At 41.8% G+C, this 14,350-nt stretch overlaps 1 protein-coding gene across 3 annotated transcripts in view; it reads left to right on the top strand.

Annotated features, from left to right (window-relative positions):
• The window catches only part of ZNF385C (zinc finger protein 385C), a 446,028-nt gene that overhangs the window by 347,671 nt on the left and 84,007 nt on the right, over positions 1-14,350 (top strand). The window lies entirely within an intron of this gene.

The raw sequence follows: 14,350 nt of genomic DNA, 5'->3' as shown, positions 1-14,350 counted from the left end.
CCTTTATTCTTCAGACCTTGTCGTATAGAGGGAATATTGCCTCTACTGCCATTAGTGTTTATTGATGGTTTGATACATTAGGAACTTTTGTTATTATATGTTGTTAAAGAAGAGAGAGAAAAAATGACTAAAAATGTCCCTAACTCTTGTAAGTAAAATGGTAAACCTTTATTGAACATACAAGCAATGGTGGGTATATAAAAGAAAAGGGACGCACACCCAAGATGAAAGTCCTAATTATTTGAATCACAATTATTAGATATCAGCAGATACAAGGGCTGTGGAGTCGGAGTCTGAGTCGGTATAAAATGGACCGACATCGAACTCCTAAAATATATAATAAATTGGGTACAGTAGTTCAATGCAGTTTGTGGGGAATATTTTTTCATCAGAATTTGGGAAAGTTCTGAAATGTCCTATAAATGTCTGTCCTATTCCTGATCTAAGGGTCTAGGCTTTTAGTGGAGATGAATCTGTGCTACAGTAAATTTATCACTTAAACATGAGCCATGTATGAGGGAGTCGGAGTTGTGGAATCAGAGTCGGTGACATGGAAATTGAGGAGTCGGAGGTTTGGCTTACCGACTCCACAGCCCTGGTATAACCACACTCAATAAAATAAACAATCATGGGGACTATTCAAAGTGCAAATAGGATTATGTATGAGCCACATCATTAGAGTAGACCTTCACAGTGGTTTCTGTACATAGTCATGGCATTGCCTGCCACTGTAAGGGATGTAATATAGTACTGCAAGATACATACATGTATATTGGAGGTCCCAAACAGAGTGGTGTCCACCCCAACGCATGTGTTTAAAAAGAGGACAACCACCACTGAGAGATGACTGAGTATGTGATGACTCACGCGTAATCAAGAAAGCCAGGAAGACCACCAAGAACCGCGTCGTGATCAGTGACGTCAGCATCACGTTTGGGGACACGAGGTCAGGAGCGCATAGAGACATAAGTCATGGAGGAGATTGCGCGACCGAGTCACGCATGCGTACTACCAAGGCGACTTACAATTGAATAATACAACCGTTTATATGCGAATTTAGCTGCTAACTGGGAGACATGTATGTGTATATATACTTAATTTGTGGCATTATTAGAATGAATCATAAATGAAGTATAGTGTATGAGTATGTAAGTAAGTATGACTACTCATGTCTATAAAACAAAAATATTGATTAGTCCCATTATAAAACACTCCGTAACAATAGTCGTGACTACCAAATATTATGATATTGAATTGTAGTAAATACAATTAATAATTGAATACCACATAATATCTTCAACTTTATATATAAATAATTTATACCAAGAGTAAAAGTGTATAATGAGAGATAAAAAATGGAAAGCTGTCATATATTGCACATCCATAATACTAATGTGTGAAAAACTAATAATATAAAAATCATTTATATAGCAGGGATGTCAAACTCAAATAAACAGTGGGCCAAAATTAAAAACTTGGTCAAAGTCCTGGGCCAACCTTGATATTTATTAAAAAAAAGTTTACAATTGAGGAAGTTTTTCCTAATCATAAAATATAACGATGAACCTTTTCATGTGGAAACAAACTTTCACCATATCTTAATTTTCACCAAACACAGTAAGATACCCCTCATACCCCCAAAGTGAATTCCTCCACAGTACACTCCACAAGCACGGTATGATGCCCTTATTGTACCACCCCTCAACACCCCCAACAAAGTATGGTGACCACATCACAGTATGATTCCCCAACTGTGATCCCCACACAGTATAATGTGCCCAACATAGTCCTCCATTCAGCATAATGAGCTCCATGTAGACCTCCATATAGTATAATGGGCCCCACATACTCCTCCATACAATATAATAGGCTCTGCATTGCTTTCCATACAGTATAATGGCCCCACATAGTCCTCCATACAGACTAATAGCCCCACATAGTCCTCCATACAGTATAATGGGCCCCACATAGTCCTCCATACAGACTAATGGCCCCACATAGTCCTCCATACAGTATAATGGGCCCCACATAGTCCTCCATACAGGCTAATGTCACCACATAGTCCTCCATACAGAATAATGGCCCTAAATAGTCCTCCATGCAGTAATGGGCCCTGCATTGCTTTTCCATACAGTATAATGGCCCCACATAGTTCTCCATACAGAATAATGGCCCCACATAGTCCTCCATACAGTATAATGGGCCCTGCATTGCTCTCCATACAGTATAATGGCCCAACATAGTCCTCCATACAGTATAATGGGCCCTGCATTGCTTTCCATACAGACTAAAGGCCCCACATAGTCCTCCATAGAGAATAATGACCCCACATAGTCCTCCATACAGTATAATGGGCCCTGCATTGCTTTCCATACAGACTAATGGCCCCACATAGTCCTCCATACAGACTAATGGCCCCACATAGTCCACCATACGATATAATGGCCCCACATAGTCCTCCATACAGTATAATGGGCTCTGCATTGCTTTCCATACAGACTAATGGCCCCACATAGTCCTCCATACAGTATAATGGGCCCTGCATTGCTTTCCATATAGTATAATGGCCCCACATAGTCCTCCATACAGTATAATGGCCCCACATAGTCCTCCATAAACAGACTAATGGCCCCACATAGTCCTCCATACAGAATAATGACCCCACATAGTCCTCCATACAGTATAATGGGCCCTGCATTGCTTTCCATACAGACTAATGGCCCCACATAGTCCTCCATACAGACTAATTGCATACAGCCCGATTGTCCCTTTTGGACCTTTTCGTTGACCAACGATTGTAGAAACCCCTGATGATTTTTACCAATGGTCGCCATAAGCCCCTATGTTGAGTTCAACCAGACTGTTAAATAGGGGTATGCTGGTGTAGTAATTGTCTACATGCAGGTTATAGCCTTTTTTGTTAAAATGGACTTATCAGCTCCCAAACGATTTTTCCTAATGTCCCCAGATAAGTAGGACATCCTGGTGGCTATCTTTCCCCTCATCAATGCAAAAAGCTGATGTGTACACTGTATTGAGTTTTATTCCGAACCTTGCCCTCCTAGCTGGAATAAGTTGCTTGAGGTGCAGTCTTTGTTATGATCTGCTACAGGGACTAAGGAAAGACAGGAGAACTGTCCCTACAATAGAACTAAACTAGATCCCTACGATGTAACGGGGAACCTGATCCTGCGATCAGACCCGCTAAAGTCCTCGGCTAGTCTGTACGAAGACCTATAGATGTGAGGGAGGGATCCCTACAAGAACTAGGGACTGGGATAAGTTGGACACCTCCTAGCAGAAATAGTAGCAGTCAAAGACAAACACACAACAAAAAGCATAGAGGTCAGAAGACCTAGCAAAACTAACAGAGAACGGCAACAGAGCACCAAGCTAGCTCAAGAGTAGTAAATACAATGAAGTCCAGCAAGACCAGGAGGGCGGAGCCGGATTAAATAGGCAAAAATGGTCATGTGACCAGCAAACTAAAAAAAACCTAACAGGAGAGTTCTAACAGTACCCCCTCTTCTAAGAGGATCCTCCGGATCCCCTAGACCCAGGCTTACCAGGAAACCTCCTGTGAAACGCTCTGACCAGTCTGGAAGCAGAAACATCATCCGCCCTCACCCATGAGTTATCCTCAGGTCCGAAACCCTTCCAAGCGACGAGATACTGCAAACTCCCTCTATACCGTCTAGAATTTAGGATGCGGGAAATTTCATATTCCCCGTCCTCCACCACCGGAGGAACAGTGGCAGAGGCGTCACCATCCAACACATCAGCTTTTTTCAACAGAGAAACATGAAACACCGGGTTAATCTTCCAGGACGTAGGAACCTCCAACCTAACAGCAGATTGGTTAACTATCTGAAGCACCTTAAAGGGCCCTACGAACTTGGGACCCAATTTTTTAGAAGGAATCCTCAATCGCAGATTCTTAGAGGACAACCAAACCAGGTCACCAACAGCAAACAAAACCTCTTGCCGTTTCCTATCAAAGTACCTCTTAGATTTTTTGTTAGCCTCCTGAAGATTAACACGCACATCCGTCCAAACTCTCTCCAAATCACCGGAAAAACTCTCCTCCTCAGGCACAGCCGAAACCAATTTGGAGAATGACCCAAAAGACGGATGTCTCCCAGAACAACAAAAAAAAGGCGAACACCCAGCAGAAGAGGATGTATGGTTGTTAAGAGCAAATTCAGCAAGTGGCAGAAACTCAGACCACACCTCCTGATTGTCTGCCACAAAACAACGCAAGAACTGCTCAACATCCTGGTTCTTCCTTTCTGTCTGGCCATTAGACTCAGGATGATATCCAGATGAAAACGACAAATGAACTCCCAACCTGTCACAAAAGGCACGCCAAAAACGAGCCAAATCTTGAACCAAGACAATGATGGAAAACTGGAGGTCTTTCCTTAGAGAAAATTTTTTTTTTTTTTTTTAGGGCTGGACTTACTGTTATGATCTGCTACAGGGACTAAGGAAAGACAGGAGAACTGTCCCTACAATAGAACTAAACTAGATCCCTACGATGTAACGGGGAACCTGATCCTGCGATCAGACCCGCTAAAGTCCTCGGCTAGTCTGTACGAAGACCTATAGATGTGAGGGAGGGATCCCTACAAGAACTAGGGACTGGGATAAGTTGGACACCTCCTAGCAGAAATAGTAGCAGTCAAAGACAAACACACAACAAAAAGCATAGAGGTCAGAAGACCTAGCAAAACTAACAGAGAACGGCAACAGAGCACCAAGCTAGCTCAAGAGTAGTAAATACAATGAAGTCCAGCAAGACCAGGAGGGCGGAGCCGGATTAAATAGGCAAAAATGGTCATGTGACCAGCAAACTAAAAAAAACCTAACAGGAGAGTTCTAACAGTCTTCCTTTGAATGTTTTCAAGGGACTCATCGATAGAAATGTTTTTGCGTTGGGGTGTAGAACCTTAAGAACTTTTCTGTCAACTCTTCAATGATGGGTCTGATTTTATATAGTCTGTCATGTTCTGGGGCATTGCTGGGCAGGCATTGACTAATGTCATTAAAATGCCAAAATCGCATAAGCATTTCATTGTGGGTCCTAGGAAGAGTGACAGAAAACATATGGGTGGTTGGAACAGGGTGGCTGGACTAGTAAGACCGAATGGTCATTTTTTTTAACAAGCTCTATGGCTAATGTAAATCCTAAACATTTTTTCATTTCAGGAAGATTAGTTAGTCATAAATTTGACCTAGCATAATAGGATCGTGAACTTTGCCTGATGAATTGGGAAGCATATACACAGCTCAAAAAAAATAAAGGGAACACTTAAATAATAACTCCTAGTAAATCAAACTTCTGTGAAATTAAACTGTCCACTTAGGAAGCAACACTGATTGACAATAAGTTTCACATGCTGTTGTGCAAATGGAATAGACAATAGATGGAAATTATTGGCAATTATCAAGACACACTCAATAAAGAAGTGGTTCTGCAGCTGGCGACCACAAACCACATCTCAGTATCAATGTATTCTGGCTGCTGTTTTGGTCACTTTTGAATGTTGGCTGTGCTTTCACACTCGTGGTAGCATGAGACGGACTCTACAACCCACAGAAGTTGCTCAGGTAGTGCAGCTCATCCAGGATGGCACATCAGTGCGAGCTGTGGCAAGAAGGTTTGCTGTGTCTGTCAGCGTAGTGTCCAGAGGCTGGAGGCACTACCAAGAGACAGGCCAGTACACCAGGAGACGTGGAGGGGGCCGTAGGAGGACAACAACCCAGCAGCAGACCGCTACCTCCGCCTTTGTGCAAGGAGAAACAGGAGGAGCACTGCCAAAGCCCTGCAAAATGACCTCCAGTAGGCCACAAATGTGCATGTGTCTGCACAAACGGTTAGAAACCGACTCCATGAGGGTGGTATGAGGGCCCGACGTCCACAGATGGGGGTTGTGCTCACAGCCCAACACTGTGCAGGACACTTGGCATTTGCCACAGAACACCAGGATTGGCAAAGTCGCCACTGGCGCCCTGTGCTCTTCACAGATGAAAGGTTCACACTGAGCACATGTGACAGACGTGACAGAGTCTGGAGACGCCTTGGAGAGCGATCTGCTGCCTGCAACATCCTTCAGCCTTCAGCATGACCGGTTTGGCAGTGGGTCAGTAATGGTGTGGGGTGGCATTTCTTTGGAGGGTCGCACAGCCCTCCATGTGCTCGCCAGAGGTAGCATGACTGCCATTAGGTACCGAGATGAGATCCTCAGACCACTTGTGAGACCATATGCTGGTGCAGTTGGCACTGGGTTCCTCCTAATGCAGGACAATGCCAGACCTCATGTGGCTGGAGTGTGTCAGCAGTTCCTGCAAGATGAAGGCATTGAAGCTATGGGCTGGCCCGCCTGTTCCCCAGACCTGAATCCGATTGAGCACATCTGGGAAATCATGTCTCGCTCCATCCACCTACGTCACGTTACACCACAGACTGTCCAGGAGTTGGCGGATGCTTTATTCCAGGTCTGGGAGGAGATCCCACAGGAGACCATCCGCAACCTCATCAGGAGTGTGCCCAGGCGTTGTAGGGAGGTCATACAGGCACGTGGAGGCCACACACAATACTGAGCCTCATTTTGACTTGTTTTAAGGACATTACATGAAAGTTGGATCAGCCTGTAGTGTGTTATTCCACTTTAATTTTGGGGGTGACTCCAAATCCAGCCCTCCATTGGTTAATAAATTTGATTTCCATTGATGATTTTTGTGTGATTTTGTTGTCAGCACATTCAACTTTGTACAGAACAAAGTATTCAATGAGACTATTTCATTCATTCAGATCTAGGATGTGTTATTTGAGTGTTTCCTTTATTTTTTTGAGCAGTGTACATTTTTTTGCAGGACAGTATGCTCTAGCAACCTATCTATAAACAAATTAAAAAAATGAACTGGTCCAAAATCTTCCACCTCCACATTTATACCACGAATGGCATTAAAATCAGGGATGAATGGAGTAGCTGAATCCGAAGCCTTCCATCTGGGAAATGCTACATCAAGTGGCAAAAAGCCCCTTGTACATTGACATGCACCAATTCACTAGTACTAGGGGCATCGCTTGTACTGCACATTGTACCCTGATTTGGAGACATTTCTCCAGTAGCGCTATTTGCCTGTCTTGTACTTGTCCTTGTCGTTTTTGAGGATGGCCTAGAATGACTGCTCATTTCTGAGCTATCACTGTTGCTGAAACTAAAGCCCTCCAAATCATCATTGCCATCTGACATTACACTTTCTTCACTGTCAGAACATAAAAGGGCATACGCCTCCTCTGCACTATAAAACAGATGTACACTCTACAGTATGTTATATTTTAGTAGAAAATATGTTTCTATCAAATTATGTACATTGGGGAAAATAAGTATTTGATACACTGCCGATTTTGCAAGTTTTCCCACCTACAAAGAATGGAGAGGTCTGTAGTTTTTATGATAGGTACACTTCACCTGTGAGAGACTGAATCTAAAAATAAAAAACAGAAAATCACACTGTATGATTTTTAAATAATTAAATTGCATTTTATTGCATGAAATAAGTATTTGATCACCTACCAACCAGCAAGAATTCTGGCTCTCACAGACCTGTTAGTTTTTCTTTAAGAAGCCCTCCTACTCTGCACTCATTACCTGTATTAATTGCACCTGTTTAAACTCATTACCTGTATAAAAGACACCTGTCCACACAATCAATCACACTCCAACCTCTCCATCATGGCCAAGACCAAAGAACTGTCTAAGGACACCAGGGACAAAATTGTAGACCTGCACAAGACTGGGATGGGCTACAGAAGAATAGACAAACGTCTGACATCTGTAATTGCAAACAAAGGTTTCTGTACCAAATATTAAGTTCTGTTTTTCTATTGTATCAAATACTTATTTCATGCAATAAAATGCAAATTAATTATTTAAAAATCATACAATGTGATTTTCTGGATTTTTTTTAGATTCTGTCTCTCTGAGTTGAAGTGTAACTACGATCAGACCTCTCCATTCTTTGTAGATGGGAAAACTTGCAAAATCGGAGGTGTATCAAATACTTTTTTCCCCACTGTATATATAGTATTTGTATGTGTATATTTAATTAAAAAAAATGAACAGATTACGTAACGCTACTAAATGATTGGTAACTGATTGATCAAATACTTGCTGGAACTACTAATAAATGATCTATAAAACAATTGCGATCAACCCTAAACCTAACCCTAACAATTTATTTTAATTTTAAGAATATATTAAATAATTATGAATAATCTAATTTATCTAGTCAACTTATAATATACTAAACACCTACCCTAACTAACCCTGTATCCTAACTAATAGATTGATGGGGCTAACTGGGAAAGAGGGGAATCTATTGATTTGTGTGTGTTTTTTTACAATGTGACAAGATCTCTCACTGATAAAGTTCTTATCAGAAGCACTTCTCACACAATTTATCCTCTGATCACTCCCTGACGAGGATCAGTGGAGAAACAGTGTTTTATATGAGGCAAATAACCCCGGAAAGTTTGTTACTACAACAACCTTTCCCAATGATTGCTATCATTGGCTGGCATGTTGATGATGTCATCAGGACCTGAACAATCAGGTCTCAATGAGGTCAGGGGTCACAGCCAGCATTTTGCAGCGAAATTCCAGTGTTTAGAGGTACGTGGGGGTCCCGATCTGTGCAAATCAACCGACCGTAGACAAATGTCGGTGCTGCTCAAAGCCCAGCAAGCGCCAAAGTTTATCTATTGTAGCCGATGACGATGCGGTTGAAATGACGGGGTGACGTCTTCAACGTACAGTATAGACCAAAAGTTTGGACACACCTTTTCATTTAAAGATTTTTCTGTATTTTCATAACTATGAAAATTGTACATTCACACTGAAGGCATCAAAACAATGAATTAACACATGTGGAATTATATACTTAACAAAAAAGTGTGAAACAACTGAAAATATGTCTTATATTCTAGGTTCTTTAAAGTAGCCACCTTTTGCTTTGATGACTGCTTTGCACACTCTTGATGAGCTTCAAGAGGTAGTCACCGGAAATGGTCTTCCAACAATCTTGAAGGAGTTCCCAGAGATGCTTAGCACTTGTTGGCCCTTTTGCCTTCACTCTGCGGTCCAGCTCACCCCAAACCATCTCGATTGGGTTCAGGTCTGGTGACTGTGGAGGCCAGGTCATCTGGCGTAGCACCCCATAACTCTCCTTCTTTGTCAAATAGCCCTTACACAGCCTGGAGGTGTGTTTGGGGTTATTGTCCTGTTGAAAAATAAATGATGGTCCAACTAAACGCAAACTGGATGGAATAGCATGCCGCTGCAAGATGCTGTGGTAGCCATGCTGTTTCAGTATGCCTTCAATTTTGAATAAATCCCCAACAGTGTCACCAGCAAAGCACCCCCACGCCATCATACCTCCTCTTCCATGCTTCACGGTGGGAACCAGACATGTAGAGTCCATCCGTTCACCTTTTCTGCGTCGCACAAAGACACGGTGGTTGGAACCAAAGATCTCAAATTTGGACTCATCAGACCAAAGCCCAGATTTCCACTGGTCTAATGTCCATTCCTTGTGTTCTTTAGCCCAAACAAGTCTCTTCTGCTTGTTGCTTGTCCTTAGCAGTGGTTTCCTAGCAGCTATTTTACCATGAAAGCCTGCTGCACAAAGTCACCTCTTAACAGTTGTTGAAGAGATGTGTCTGCTGCTAGAACTCTGTGTGGCATTGACCTGGTCTCTAATCTGAGCTTCTGTTAACCTGCGATTTCTGAGGCTGGTGACTCGGATAAACTTATCCTCAGAAGCAGAGGTGACTCTTGGTCTTCCTTTCCTGGGGCGGTCCTCATGTGAGCCAGTTTCTTTGTAGCGCTTGATGGTTTTTGCAACTGCACTTGGGGACACTTTCAAAGTTTTCCCAATTTTTCGGGCTGAATGACCTTCATTTCTTAAAGTAATGATGGCCACTCATTTTTCTTTACTTAGCTGCTTTTTTCTTGCCATAATACAAATTCTAACAGTCTATTCAGTAGGACTATCAGCTGTGTATCCACCAGACTTCTGCACAACACAACTGATGGTCCCAACCCCATTTATAAGGCAAGAAATCCCACTTATTAAACCTGACAGGGCACACCTGTGAAGTGAAAACCATTTCCGGTGACTACCTCTTGAAGCTCATCAAGAGAATGCCAAGAGTGTGCAAAGCAGTCATCAAAGCAAAAGGTGGCTACTTTGAAGAACCTAGAATATAAGACATATTTTCAGTTGTTTCACACTTTTTTGTTAAGTATATAATTCCACATGTGTTAATTCATAGTTTTGATGCCTTCAGTGTGAATGTACAATTTTCATAGTCATGAAAATACATAAAAATCTTTAAATGAGAAGGTGTGTCAAAACTTTTGGTCTGTACTGTAGATATATCGTTTACTTCCCATACTGCTGTGTTGCCATTTGTATAATGAGCGGAAGCTGCCGGTGGCTATTCCGGAGCGTCGGGGCCGCAGGCGGCTCTGGACAGTGTGCACATACCCTTAGAGTAGGAGTCAGTCTTTGCAGTAGATCTAAGCCTTGATCTGGGTCCTCTTCTATAACATCCATATGTCTGAATAGTCCAATTGGACAAGGGTTTGGACAAATCCTTTACATATTACATTTTATACTTATACATATCAAATTGAACAGCTTTCTCAGCCTCTACTCGTCTTTTTAAAAAAAAAATTTTGCATTTATACGCTATAATATTGTTACATTGTTGTCCATAACTGCACTTGCTATTCATGATGTGATCTTATAAGTCATATTGAATTAGTCCTGAGTTACTTTTTGACCTCTTGACTGTTCTCTTAGCAATTTTTATTCAGTTATTCTTGTTACATAGGGAATCATATACATTTTTCATCTGTCACTTCGTGTAAAGGTCATCCATCAGCAGGATTTCACCCCCCAAACTATGTATATGCTCATATAGCTCTTTCAAAGACAAGTTCAGCAATATCATGGCCAGTCTGTTCCTCCATTACTGAGAAATTAGCATTTGAAATGATATGCAAATGAGGCTGTAGATCTGAAGACTTTGTCACTCTAGCGCTGTGTCCTCCTGTTTAACTGATGACTCCTTTTTCTGAAGATACACTGCATACAGACTGTCATTTAAACGGGAGGAGACGGCACTGAGCGGGAAATAGAGCTGGAGTGTCAGAGTCTTCAGACCTTCAGCCTCATTTGCATATCAATTAAAATGCTTTCTCAGTAATGGAGGAGGAAACTGGCCATGTAAAGGTATTTGTCTTTGAAAAAACTACAGCACGTAAAAGTTTGGGCATCCCTGGTCAAAATTACTGTTATTGTGAATAGTTAAGCAAGTTGAAGATGAAATGATCTCTAAAAGGCCTAAAGTTAAAGGTGACACATTTCCTTTATATTTTAGGGAAATATATATATATATATATATATATATATATATATATAGTCTTTTTTTTTTTTTCATTTTAAAAATTACAAAAAGGAAAATGGGCCAATGCAAAAGTTTGAGCACCCTTGGAGATTTGTGTGCTTAGATAACCTGACCATGGTTTCAGACCTTAATTAGCCTGTTAGGGTTAAGGCTTGTTCATGATCATCTTGTTCATGATCATCATTAGGCAAGGCCTGGTGATTCAAATTTCCCAGCTTTTACGGAAACCCAGCCTCCTCTAACCTTGTGCCAAAAAACAGCAGCCATGGGTTCTTCTAAGCGGCTGCTTAGCACTCTGAAAATGGTGGAGGCCCACAAAGCAGGAGAAGGCTATAAGAGGATAGCAAAGCGTTTTCAAGTTGCCCTTTCCTCGTTTTGAAATATAAATTAAGAACCAGCAGATAACAGGAACAGTGGAGGTCAAGATAAAGTTTGGAAGACCAAGCAAAATTTCAGTGAGAGCTGCTCGTAGGATTTCTAGAGAGACAAATCAGAACCCCTTGCTTGACTGCAAAAGACCTTCAGAAAGATTCAGCAGACTCTGGAGTTGTGGTACATTGTTCTACTGTTCAGAGACACCTGCACAAATATGGCCTTCATGGAAGTGTCATCAGAAGAAAAGCTCTCCTGCATCTTCACCATAAAATTCAGAGTCAGATGTATGCAAAAGAACATCTAAACAAGTGTGATGCATTTTGGAAACAAGTCCTGTGGACCGATGAGAATAGAACTCTTTGGCCACAATTGATCAAAGGTATATGTGGAGAAAAAAGGGCACAGAATTTCAGGAAAAGAACATCTCACCAACCATTAAGCATGGGGGTAGATCAATCATGCTTTAGGGTTGTGTTGCAGCCAATGGCACGGGTGAACGGAGATAGATGAGATGGCAGTTGCTATGGATACACTTCTATGTAGATAGAAGGAGGAGGTGAAGAGGAGGGAGAAGCTCTGCCTCTATCTCCTCCCTCCTCCTGTCTACATAGAGTTGTATCTGTAGCAGCTCCCATTTCCTATCTCCGTAATGGGAAAGCCTGTCTTCACTAAATACAGATTTTAACTCAGATTTGAGAATTTTAATAATGACTGATCAATTTTGGCAGAGAACGAAGCAGATTTCTCTGATAAGATATATTACAAATTTGCTTATTTTCATGTGCACTATTGATTTATGAAATAAAACTTAAAACAATGGTTATGCTTTTAGTGCTTATATAAACAAGTAACTTTGCAATTCATCTCTTATTAAAAATCCTCACTGTTCTTAAGAACGGAGGGATTTTTAATTTCATTGTGTACTGCTTTTTTCCAAGGTTACTGACCGCTTTCGCAGTCTATCAGAAGTGGCCAATTTACTAGGCAAGGAGCGCACACTTGCAACCTTTTTGCTATAGACCTTGCAAGCACTGCTCTCAACCTGGCAGAATCCGGCCTGCTTCAAAATCCATGCGCTGCTCCTATGCTGCAGAGGCAAAGCTGCTTCTGCTTGCAGCATGGGAGAGTGCATAGACCAGGCCAGCAATTCAGCCATAGGGTAGGTCCAAACATTCAGTCATCAAGAGCCCACCTCTTGCCAGCAAGTAGAAAGCCAGGAGGTAGGAGCGTGGTGCGCTCCTGAAGATAGGATCATGTGAATAACCATTTAAAGGGGTTGTCCGGTCTTAAATTACGTGTCAGTACTCACTCTATGTGAATCCTGACATCACACGCACTGCGTGCTGTGAGAATTCTCCGCTTCCAGCATCGGGAGTGGGAGCTCATGTGACCTCGAGTAAGCGATATGCATACTCCCGGTCACATTCCGACTAGACTGTTTCCGGCCTTGCTCAATACAACATCTAGTTGGAATGTGGCCGGGTGTATGCATATCGCATACTTGAGGTCACATGACTCCTGGCGCCTGCAGGAGAGAATCCTCTCAGCGCGCAGTGCATGCAATGTAAGAATTCACAAGCCTGCATTCACATAGTGACCTGCAACTCGAGGCCAGAAACCCCTTTAAATTTTAAAATGGATTGCGCCTTTAAAGGAACATTTATTTTGGTGTGATGATATCCTCATGTTACATGTATCTGTTTTTTCTTAGTTTTACATGATCACTTGTTTTAGTTTTTATTGCAGAGGTGAGACTTCCTTTGTTCATCTTCTCTCTATAAGTTTAAGGGTTGATCTTGATATGGAGAGAGAGCCATCGAATGTCACCTAATTAGCTATTAACACAACTCAGCAGACTGTGTCCGGCCATCTCTGCCCCCTGAACCTCTCTACCCCCGAGGAATACACCACTGACTCTTGATCTGTATTGTTCTCCATTTGATTTTCTTCCCCGTTCTTTTTCCTTTTTATTCTTTCTATAAATATAGATTTAATTTAGTCTTTGTTTCTATAAACGATTCCCAGATTTCCCTCAGGGGGATTTGTGAATTAATTTGAACAATGCCACGCTTGAGAGGGCTTGCTGCATTTTCTCTGCCTGTAGTTAGAAGCAGTTTGGGGACGCTGATAAGGATTTCAATAGGGCCATTTTACCAGAAAGAGGTCATTTTATCTCTGCCAGGCTGCAGCAGCCTGTGTCTTTATGACAGAAACGAAGCATTTTCCCTCATCTTGATGTTGAATCATTATTTTATGTTCTACAGAACACTTAGACAATAGAAGACTATCAGGAGAAGACATGACCCTGACTAGTGTAAGGCTAGGATCCAGAAAAGAAAAGCATACAGGCCTGGGAGATGGGTTAGATATTTGATAAGAGAGACGCTCTGATTTGATTTTGGTGATATATTTCATTGTGTGATCACCGAAAGGTCTACTGACATCTCATCCATTATACCAGCACCCACGAAAAGGGAAGAAATAATGGGTGGC

The sequence above is a fragment of the Phyllobates terribilis genome, unplaced genomic scaffold, assembly GCF_046119375.1.
Source record: "Phyllobates terribilis strain yellow unplaced genomic scaffold, ASM4611937v1 Scaffold_5__5_contigs__length_657084704, whole genome shotgun sequence".
Classification (NCBI taxonomy): domain Eukaryota; kingdom Metazoa; phylum Chordata; class Amphibia; order Anura; family Dendrobatidae; genus Phyllobates; species Phyllobates terribilis.
Note: the sequence above shows the minus strand (reverse complement) of the source record. Positions and strands in the feature narration are given on the sequence as shown.